We start from the raw sequence: 12,231 nt of genomic DNA on the forward strand, positions 1-12,231 counted from the left end.
TCTGACAAAAGTTTGACCTGAAGCGTTAACAGATGCTGCCTGACCTGCTGAGTATTTCCAGCATTTACTGCTTTTATTTCACATTTCCAGTATTCGTGATATTTTGCTTTTGAATTGATTTTATCTACTGTGTGCTCCTAACTATCCTGTGGTGCTCTCCCCCAGTAATGACCACCTTCTTCTGCAAGGTGAAGGGTAATAACCATTGAATGAGCTACCATTTTGAGCAAGAAACAAGGGGGAGAAAATTGTCCGCTTAGCACCTCCCATTAGCACCAGTAGATGGCAAATCCCCCCCCCCCTCAGCCCCCCCCCCCCCCGCTCCACAGTGATGCCGGGTCAGACGTATTGCCCGGAAGATCAACGGCCGGTAGTCATGAAGTCAGTGAGCGTACAATGCTCACTGACCACCCAATTTGCAAATTCATTCTTGCAACTCACCTCACCGACAGGGAGAGCTGACTTGCAGCACCAGGAAGCCGTCTGCAGGTACATTATATACAGGGATCATCAGTAAGCACTCGCAGCTATCAGATTAATGCTGTTTCAGTGTTTTTTTTTGTTAGTTTCACCCACTGTAACAGTTTCATTCAATAATTTCAAGGTTCTATTGTATCAAGAGTCTTCTGGCAACTAAAAAGTGGCTACATTTATTCTTCAAAGATTAAACCAGCTACACTTGGTAACATTAATGGGGGCTATACTAGCATGCCACCTCGCCCTCCAGGATCTACGACGGATGGAGCATAGGCAGCGAGAAAGATGGGAACATGTGAGCAGAGGAGGTGAGCCATCAGGGCTCTTTACAGGAGGCCCTACCCGAGAACACTCCTACCGTCAATCAGCGAGAAGCAGTGTATTAAAAGGCTTCACTTCACCAAGGAGATGGTCACAGAACTCTGCCATCTCTTGCAAGCAAACCTCCAGCCTCAGACCTGGGCCCTCCCAGTAGCAGTCAAGGTCACTGTGGCCCTCAATTTCTTCACAAGCGGATCCTTCCAGTCTGTAACAGGAGACACATAGCTAACATCTCACAGTTATCCATCCATCGCTGCATCCGGGAAGTCACTGAAGCTTTCTACGGCAGAGAAGGGATTACATTGGTTTCCCAATCACCAGAGAGAAGCAGGACGAGCGTGCATATGGTTTGGCCAGGAAAGCGGGCTTGCCCCTGGCGTAGGGCACCATCGCAGCTGGGGCAGGCCTTCCACGCTAGGCACAGGAAGTCTCGCCCCAACTCGGTTACCGCTCCCAAACGGGACATGACCCAATGTCCGCGCCCCCTAATCATTTTATTGAGCAGTGAAGACGAATTTTGCATGCAGCCTAAAGCATTTGCGCCTGGCATTAATTCTCCAACTTTTTTACTGACACACTATCCATTCCTTGGCTATAATGCATTTCTAACCCAAAGGTTTTAACTGTATGGTTAGCCTCTTCCACAGTATAATAGAATTTTAAGTGCTTTGCCACCTGAACCACTAGGAGCTGAATAACTACCTACGCAATGTAAATTATTCTGTCCCTAAATTCCACTGGGGCTCAATGCTGCAACTTAGGTAACATTGGGCCAGATTTGGGATGGAACCCAGTTTTCCACTAGGATTCCACTCCATCCCGAGTACCACTTTAAATTCCGGTAGGGAAGATTAAGCAAGTCCTACACCTTATTTCCCCACCGTGTAAAGTGAGTATGTCAGGGGGATTTCCCAAGCCAAGCTCGGAATTCTGCCCAATATGTCCTTATAAGGTATTAACAGCACTGCAAGCTTGCATGACTTTCATGATTGTAGTGTATCTGCTTCAGGGGTTCTTTGCTTAGGAATTCACAGCTACACATTTGCTGTAACAAACTATCTGGTTTATTAGCAAAGGTTTAACAATCAAACTGAACCCTACCAGTTCATCCACCAGGTTCACAACTGCACTCCTCATTGTGGAGAATCTGAACTCAATTAACTGGGGTTTTATTGAGTCTTGTAAACATCACGTGACTGGCTAAGCCACTCTCAGTGCAACAGCTCCACAGCTATTTTAAGTAGAACTTAAAACCGAGTGTCCCCTTATTAAATTAAAGGGACACTAGAAGACACAAATTATCAAATAAAACTTTACAGTGAACTTAAACCAATCAAATTAAAATTTGGTTTCCGGGGGGTGATGATGCACTCCAGTCTCTCCGGCGCCCACCTCACGCGGAAGGCCGTGAGCGTACCGGTAGACACTGCGTGCTCCATCTCCGGGGACACCCTGGCGTGAACATATCCGTGGAAGAGAGGTAGGCAGTCGGAGTGAATGACCCCCTCGACTGCCCGCTGCCTGGACCGGTTAAGGGCCACTTTGGCCAGGCCCAGGAGCAGTCCTACAAGGTGGGCCTCCGACCTGCCCACTCCCCTCCGGCAACAGCTCCACAAGCATGCTCACAGGTGCATACATTACAATAATGACCCCAGGAAAAGCCCCAGGCCTTACACAGATGAAAAAGACATCCATGGGCTCCCTTCGGAGCTGAAGATATCTTTAACTTCTTTGCCCTGGGAAAGGCTTTGGTCCTCCTAGTTCTGCTCACCAACATCAGATGAGGATGGCTGCCACTGAAGCGTCCTTGCAGGCAAAGGCCACCAACCGTGATTTTGCAAGGATTCCCCCAATTTGACATGGTTGTCCGGGTCTCTTGGCATCAGCAGACTTACGGCCTGCTCTGATTCACTTCCACTAGCCGAGTGGAGCATCAGAATTATGTGTATCTAATGGTAGTTGTCAGCCTTGGCTTAGCGATCGCACTCTCGCCTCTGAGTCAGGAGGTTGTGGATTCAAGACTTAAGCTCATAATCCAGGCTGACACTTCAATGCATCCCTGAGGGAGTGCTGTGATGTTGTCTTTCAGATGAGATGTTAAACTGAGGCTGTGTCAGGTGCATGTAAAAGATCCCATGGCACTATTTGAGAAAGAGTTTCTCAGAATAGATCCTAATGCCCTAGAAATTGGAAATCCTCCCTTCTGCACCATGTGGACGAAATTCCCTGGGTTCTCCTGATCTCATGCCATAACTTTACATAAGAAATAGGAGCAGGAGTAGGCCACCTGGCCCCTTGAGCCTGCTCCGCCATTTAATAAGATCATGGCTAATCTGGTTTGATTGTTAACCTTGGTGGCAGATCAACAGAAACTCTATAGAAATGGATTGAATTCCTGTTTTTAGTCATTTGTGCCATTGTTCAGGCATCCCTTGATCTCCGACCGGGGCGTCCACCAGAAATTATAGGCCTGTCTGTCAAGCTGTATATTGGTGTTTGATCTTGATATTGGTGGTTGATAATGAAGAAGAAAGCTGCAGACTGCATGAAGATATCAAGGAACTGGTCAGGTGAGCAGAACAGTGGCAAATGGAATCTAATCCGGAGAAGTGTGAGATAATGCATTTGGGGAGGTCCAACAAGGCAAGGGATACGCAGTAAATGGCAGGACACTGAGAAGTGTATAGAAACAAAGAGACCTTGGAGTGCATGTCCACAGATTCCTGAAGGTAGCAGGCCAGGTAGATAAGGTGGTTAAGAAGACCTTTGGGATATTTGCCTTTATTAGCCAAGGCATAGAATACAAGAGCAGGGAGGTTATGCTTGAACTGTATACAATACTAGTTAGGCCACAGCTGGAGTATTGCGTACAGTTCTGGTCCACACATTACAGGAAAGATGTGTTTGCACTAGAGAGGGTACAGAGGAGATTTACGAGGATGTTGCCTGGACTGGAGAATTTTAGCTATGAGGAAAGATTGGATAGGCTGGGTTTGTTTTCTTTGGAACAGAGGAGGATGAGGGGAGACCTAATTGAGGTAAGTAAAATTATGAGGGGCCTGGATAGAGTGGATAGGAAGTACCTCTTTCCTTTAGCAGAGGGGTCAATAACTCGAGGGCATAGATTTAAAGTAATTGGTAGAAGATTTAGAGGGGATTTGAGAAGAAATATTTTCACCCAGAGGGTGGTGGAGGTCTAGAACTCACTGTCTGAAAGGAGGGTTAGAGGCAGAAACCCTCATAGCTTTTGGATATGCACTTGAAGTGCCATAACCTACAAGGCTACGGACCAAGATCTGGAAAGTCTTCTTCTTCTTCTTAGGCAGTCCCTCAGGGTCGAGGATGACTTGCGTCCACACTAAAAATGAGTACTCAGCTGACTAATTAACTCATTTTAAACGGTGGAAGATGCCTGTGCGTGAATTGTTTTAATGTGGGGTGGCTATTGCACACCAGCCACCACACGGGCTTGACGGAGTAAGGTCTTGGTCCAGTGGCAAGGGGATCCAAGACGACTAGAGACCAGGCTCCGCCGCACGTGCCAATACATACACACAAACTCAAACATCCTCCTACTGTCTTCCTTCCTTCCTCCTTCCCACAGGACCTCTCTCTATGTGGAATTCATAGTACATCAGAGAACATATGCCTACTCATATGGTTAACTCACAGGTATACTGGGGTGTGTTACGGGGAGGGTAAGTTCCTTTGGAAGTGCGCTGGTTAGCCCATTCATGTAAGTCGCTTCTGTGTTATTTTAACCGTTGGCCTTTTATAAGATGGCGTTAAAGATCATTAAAATAGCACGCAAAGAAATTTTAAACAGATGTGCTAACCAGCATACTATCAGAGTATATTAAAGACCAAGTTGTGAAAATGTGCAGCATGCCACATTATCGTGAGACCTGGTGCTGCAATCTTGCATCAATATTTGAACATGTATCTCCAACTGAGTGGAGACCAGCTGCCTTCATTTCTGTGCCTGTAAATAGGAACTTAACGCAATGCATTTGATAGCAGTGGTAGTGCCATGGAATATTTTGCGTCCACTTGAGAGAGAGAGTGGACCGGGACCTCGGTTTGTCGTCTCATCCGGGGGACGGCATCTCCGGCAGTGCAGCACTCCCTCAGCATTGCACTGGAGTGTTGACCTGGATTTTTTGTGCTCGGGTTCCTGGGGTGAGACTTGAGCCCACAACCTTCTGACTCCGAGGCGAGTGTCCTACAACAGTGACTACACTTCAAAGGTTCTTAATTGGCTGTAAAGTGCTTTGGGACATCCTGAGCTCGTGAAAGGCGCTATATAAATGCAAGTACTTTTTTTCTACCATGCTTGAATACTCCTGACACCAGCATTTTACATGAAAAAGAAATCCCGCTTCTAAGAGGTATCGAAGAGTGGAGGAACAGTACACACCCCAGCATCTAGAAAGTGGGATTAGGCTGGATAGCTCTTTGTCGGCCAGCATGGAGACAATGGGCCGAAATGGCCTCCTTCCGTGCTGTAAATTTCTATGATTCTACAATCTGCTCATCCCTATCTGGTCTACTATGTAGCACCAGGAGTAATCCTGAGACTATTACCTCAAACCAACATCTAACGAACCAATCACCCATTCCAATACATACAAAGCTGTTCTTCTCTAAGTCATTGTTTCTAAGGTGAATCATGATTTTAGGTCGATCACCCACCCTTTGTTATCTACCTGTTCTGTCATGACCCTTAACCTTGGACCTGGATGCCACAAACAGTTTTGGATCCCTTGTTGCGATTGCAGACTGGGCTTTCCACCCTTCCAATGATAGGATTGCCCAGAACTACCACTTGCCCTTTCCTGACACTAACATTTCTTTCTCTTTGAGTAGCTACTTATTCCATCAACAACAACAGCTTGTATTTATATAGCGCCTTTAACGTAGTGAAACGTCCCAAGGTGCTTCACAGGACTATTCCATCGCACAGTGCCATGGAGTTGCTTGTAATTTCCTTCCTTTATGTTACCGTCCTTGTCTGCATCATAACTATCGAAACACTGCATATCTATCAAACAATTTCAGACTCTCATGTACTGCATGCACTGACTCTAGCTGAGTTCTCCTTCTTCCCCAACCAATCACTGCCTACTTCCCTTCCTCCGCCTCACTGCTCCTCCCTAACTGCAGAGTGAGCATCACTTGAAACATGCAGTCTCGATGCAGGAGTACATAGAATGCCAGGATCGGATTGTAGTGGAAGTAGGACCCCAAGTGTGTGAATTTTTTTTGATATTCATTCACGAGATGTGGGTAACGCTGGCATGGCCAGCATTTATTGTCCATCACTAATTGCCCTTGAGAAGGTGGTGGATGTTCAGAAGGAAGTTAAGAGTCAACCACATTGCTGTGGGTCAGAAGTCACATATAGGCCAGACAAGGTAAGGACGGCAGGCTTCCTTCCCTAAAGGACATTAGTGAACCAGATGGGTTTTTACGACAATCCAGTAGTTTCATGGTCACCATTACCGATACTAGCTTTTTATTAATTCCAGATGTATTTAAATTCCCCAGCTGCCGCGGTGGGATTTGAACTCATGTCACTGGATCATTAGTCCAGGTCTCTGGATTACTGGTCCAGTAATAGAACCACTATGTTACCGTACCTCTGAGTGCCCTAAATGCAAGTGCCCAACAGCGAGTTTGAACTTGTGAAAACATGTCAAATTTGGGGTAACTTCTGGCCCCTTATCGTTGTACAAGATGCCACTCCAACATTTTGTCCCCTCATTGAGACTTAGCAATCCAGTAACACCAAAAGTAGTGTGGGCACCCTCGGCAAACGCCCCTGATCCCAGGATCTGGGACAGGATATGAGGCACTCCAGACAAGCTTCGAGAAATCTCTCCCCACTGAATATAAGTTGCCATTGCAGCTTTACAGGAATTTCTAGCCACTTGGGTCTAAAATCTGTGCCCTCAAAGGGATACAGCCAAACATTTTTAACACAAATGCTCCGATTTTAACCTAGGACATAAGTGCAGTGTGTGGGGATTCAGGCCTGGGCCATTTTAACTCCCAGGCCTGATTTTAACTTCTCCACCCTGACTCCTGCCCGAAGCTGGCAGAGATGACATAGAGGGTGCTGGGGAAAATGCGCGGTGGTAGGATGCCACTGGGAGCCCAAGGAAACGGTCCCTGGCAAGGAGGAGGAAGGTCTGTCATGATCTCGGTCAAGAGTGGGGCAAGCCCAGGGCAAAGGAAGCCCAAGGTTTGCTTGTGGGGCGAGGGGGAGCACTCCTTGGTGTCACTGCTCCTGGCCCACAAGGAAACGTTAAATAAACTTAACAAAAAAGAACATACCTGGGCCTCTTCTGCCTGGGATCCTGCATGCCTCCAGTAAAACTGAGGTTAATGGGGTCAGCGAAAACTCTCCAGTGGCTGGAGTCACATTTGATACAAAGGAAGATGGCTGTAGTTGCCGGAGGCTAGCCATCACCACCCAGGACATTGCTGCAGGACTTCCTCAGGGAAGCATTATTAGCATCTTCTGGGGCTTCATCAATGGTCTTTCTTTTCACCATCATCAGGAGTGGGGCTGTTTGCTGACAACTCCACAGTGTTCAGCTCGATTCACAACCCCTCCAATAAAGAAGCTTACCATTTCAGCTTACAGTAGATCTTGGATCATCCAGGCTTGGAGTGAAAAGGTGGTAGGTAATATTCGCCTGGATGTATGCAGCCACACAACACTCAAAAGGCAAAATGCCATCCAGTGTAAAGCCTTTTTCTTCGTCAACACCACTCTCATTGAACTCAATATCCACCACCTTCCACCGCCACACTTTGGTTCCAGTATGTACGATCTACATACTGGAAGCACGACAACAACTCGCCATTTATGTTGTTTCTCAAAGGTTTCTGCAGATCCTTCACCAACGTTATGATGGGTGATCAGGAGAACCCTCAAAGAAAATTACTGACAAGAGCGTATAGATGACGGGAATATGATGGATGCCGTATAAGAGACTTGTTATAAAAATGGAGGCATGTTGTATCAAACTAATGTAGCTACCTGGATAGAGAGATGGTGAGGAGACAGAAAACAAAGAGTTGGAGATAAATGAATGTGTTTTGGATTAGCGGAATGCAGACAGGGCTGTGCTCCAAGGATCGGTGCTGAGACATCTTTCCATTTTGGTGTCATGGCCAATATTTATCCCTCAATCAACATCACTAAAACAGATTATCTGGTCATTATCACATTGCTGTGTGTGGGGGCTTGCTGTGTGCAAATTGGCTGCCGCGTTCCCTACATTACAACAGTGACCACACTTCAAAAAGTATTTTGATTGGCTGTAAAACGCTTTGGAATGTCCGGTGGTCGTGAAAGGCGCTATATAAATGCAAGTTTTTCTTTCTGTAAATGAGCAGTGACAAGTGGCAGCCCCACAAACCTATAACCTTTGGAGAGGTCTATTGGAGTTCTGGTGATATCAAAGTCTGGAGACTAGCCAGCTCTGGTTTCATGAAGAATTTATGCTTTTCTTTCCTCTTATCCTACTGTACCCCTCAGACAGCAGTGTCACTCCTGCTCTGTACGTTAGATGTAGAGTCTGCTCCTCAGCACACCAATGTAACCTCTTCTCTTTTCTTTATCTACATGTGCCTGGTTATGAGTCAGTTCCAGTGCATCTATTTACTATAGAATTATACAGAAGGAGACCTCTGTGCCTATTCCGGCTCTTTGAAAGAGCTATTCAATTCGTCCCACTTCCCTGCTCTTTCCCCATATTCCTACAAATGTTTCCCTTAAGCCAGCATTTCACACCATACTCTGTCACTCGCTCAATCTCTCACAAGCACCAGTGCAGAGCCATTCATACCAGGGATGTAGAGTGTGATTACACTGAGTGAGATACTCAACACCAGTGAGCAGGAATAACTGGTGGTGCTGTTCAGAAGGATAGCTTGCCTTGCGCCTCAGTCATAAGAACATAAGAAATAGGAGCAGGAGTAGGCCATATGGCCCCTTGAGCCTGCTCCGCCATTCAATAAGATCATGGCTGATCTGATCTTGGTCTCCTCCATTTTCCTGCGTGTTTCCCATAACCTTTGACTCCCCTATAATTCAAGAAACTGTCTATCTCAGCCTTGAATATATTCATTGACTCAGCTTCCACAGCTCTCTGGGGTAGAGAATTCCAAAGATCCACAACCCTCTGAGAGAAGAAATTCTTGTGGCGAATGCATATCACTGAGCCAACGAATTTCTAGCCTCACAGTGTTTGGAGAGTAAAAATATGATATTTGTTGCTCATGTAGAGAGTAACTTTCATCCGGTGGCATGAATGACAGATTTGTGAGTTGAAAAGGGAAGGAACTGTTGGTGAAGGTGTATGCGCGGAGGGAATGAGGAAGATTTAACTGGAACACAGTTGCAATTCAGCTCTTCTTCATGAGAGCTGAATGAATTTCTCTTGCAGCCAACAAAACGTTCTCTTCCACCGGCTCCTGCCATTGCTCCAGCTCCTCTTGGCAATTCCGTTGCTGCGTTTTGGGGACTTCTTTAATGATGCTTCATTTCAACATGCGGTAAAGGGGGAAAAAAATCCTTCAAACCCTTGTTGAGTTGTATTGCAAGACACCCAGGCACTTGAGGTGCTACTTCAGGAGGGACCTAGACAGAGCAGATAGAGAGAAAGTGTTCCCATTGGCGGAATGGTTGACAACCAGAGGACCACAGAGTTTAGGTGATTGGCAGAAGAGTCAAAGGCGACATGAGGAAAAACGTTTTTACGCAGCGAGTGGTTAGGATCTGGAATGCACTGCCTGAAAGGGTGATGGAGGCAGACTCAATCACGGCTTTCAAAAGGGAATTGGATAAGTACCCAAAGGAAATATTTTTGCAGGGCTGCGGGGAAAGGGTGGGGGAGTGGGACTAGCTGAAGTGCTCTTGCAGAGAGCCGGCACAGGCTCGATGGGCCGCATGGCCTCCTTCTCTGCTGTAACCATTCTATGATGCTATGATACAGCATGCCAATGATGTGCTCAACAATAACTCTGCAGGAGGCATGCACTTCATTATATCTGGATCCAGCTGATGTTCTCGGTTACTACAGTGGTGTCATGCGCCGTGACAGCGGAGTCTAACCTTGATCCCCCAGGAGCCACTTTGACACTTGCTAAAATGAAGGCTTTGTGGCAGTTTCCGGCGACGTGAACATTAACTTGCAGAATGTGCTGATGGTGGCAGACGGGCTGAATATGCTTTGTGATTCCTGTAGAGAAACTCTGCCTCTAGATTGCTTAGTGGCTTGATTTAAAGATTCTGAAACATGATGACAGGTTTCCACCTGTGTCGTACTACTGCTTGATTAAAAATAGTTCCCAGCCTTTCACAGTGCTTTTGCGTGGCCTTTCTGTTAAATGTTGATCCCCTCTGTGCCTTTCAATAGACATTGTATCTACAATTCTTCAAAGATATGCAAGAAAAAGCTGGTCCCTTTCTACCTCTGAGCTGTTGCCATTGCATTCTCTTTTGTATTTTATTGATAACACTATGATCATTGGTCCTCTAATAATTTCTCTCTTGTTCATCTAAGCTTTTAATATACCCTATATGCTCCGTTCATTCGCCTCTGTCTATCAAAATCAAACATTATCAGTCTTTTAAGTCATCATTTCCCAAGAACTCAAAACTTGCAGCTCCTTACTTTCTTCAGCCTTCATTTCCTCCCCCTGGGCTTGTAAAATCGAAGCCATTTAATCAATATTTCATATTTTGGTTCATCTTCGCTTTTACTATTTCCAGCCACTATAAGACGTGCAGAATTACCCCTCGCCCCGTCTAACAGGTTATAGAGTTCGAACTTGAGACCTATGAGAAATTGCACAAGGCACATGAGTTCTGCCTTTAACCTTTGATTGTTCCGAAGACAGATACAAAACCCCAACCACTATTCGAGCAGTACACCAATAATGTTACAAGGAATCATACATATAACCACCTGCAGCCTGTCCAGCATTGATTGTAGATCCTTGTAGACGTGATGACTGGGCCACCTTCTTCCGACTGTTGTGCTCTTCATAGGCGAGAAGGTTGTTCCCAGGCCACTCCTTCCAACTGCAGTGCTGATACCTTTCAGTCACTGTTTTTATACAGTTTTTCTTGCCTTTCTCAGTAAATCAATCATTCAAAGACTGTGAGATGCGTTCCTTTAATGTTCGACTCGAGTTGTTTGAGCTGTCAAACTTTCACACCCACACATCCTGTGTGTTACCCCTTAGCTGCCTTTATCAAAGCTCAAATTGTTCAGTCATTCATAAAAGTTTACAGAAGGGGCAGTAAGCCATTCAGTCACATTTCACGTGTTACCTTGTGTCTTGTTTTTCAGAACATCCAAGATTTGACTCCTCCCTTTAGCCACCAAAAGTCATTTTACAACCTTGCGGCTTCTGTGTTGTAGACACAAAGAATGCAAAATCTAAGGGGGGTTGTTTATCCTTGTTGTCTAGGACCATCCCCTGCAGTCATGACCACTTGTGCCATGCAGCCAAGTTCATGGCACCAGGGGTGGCTCTGCTGCATAGGAGGGCAGGAAAAAGAGTGGGAGAACTACAGTGGTCGGGGATTCTATTGTGAGGGGGATAGATAGGCATTTCTGCGGCTGCAATCGAGACTCCAGGATGGTATGTTGCCTCCCTGGTGCAAGGGTCAAGGATGTCTCGGAGCGGCTGCAGAACATTTTGGAGGGGGAGGGTGAACAGCCAGTTGTCGTGGTGCATATAGGTACCAACGATATAGGTAAAAAATGGGATGAGGTCCTATAAGCTGAATTTAGGGAGCTAGGTGTTAAATTAAAAAGTAGGACATCAAAGGTAGTAATCTCAGGATTGCTACCAGTGCCACGTGCTAGTCAGAGTAGAAATAGCAGGAGAGTTAAGATGAATATGTAGCTTGAGGAATAGTGCAAGAGGGAGGGATTTAATTTCCTGGGACATTGGAACCAGTTCTGGGGGAGGTGGGACCAGTACAAACCGGGTGGTCTGCACCTGAGCAGGACCGGAACCAATGTCCTAGGGGGAGTGTTTGCTAGTGCTGTTGGGGAGGGTTTAAACTAATATGGCAGGAGGTTTGGAATCTATGCAAGGAGAATGCAAGTAGATGGAAGTAAAATGTAGAAAGGAGATAAGGAAAGGTGGAGGGCAGAGAAATCAAAGGCAAAAATAAAAAAGGGCCACATTACAACATAATTCGAAAAGGACAAAGCGTGTTAAAAAAACAAGCCTGAAGGTTCTGTGCCTCAATGAGAGGAGCATTCGTAATAATGCGCATGAATTAACTGCGCAGATAGCTGTTAACGGATATGACGTAATTGGGATTACGGAGACATGGCTCCAGGGTGACCAAGGCTGGGTACTCAACATCCAGGGGTATTCAATATTCAGGAAGGATAA

The sequence above is a fragment of the Pristiophorus japonicus genome, chromosome 1 (genome assembly GCF_044704955.1).
Source record: "Pristiophorus japonicus isolate sPriJap1 chromosome 1, sPriJap1.hap1, whole genome shotgun sequence".
NCBI classification, from domain to species: domain Eukaryota; kingdom Metazoa; phylum Chordata; class Chondrichthyes; family Pristiophoridae; genus Pristiophorus; species Pristiophorus japonicus.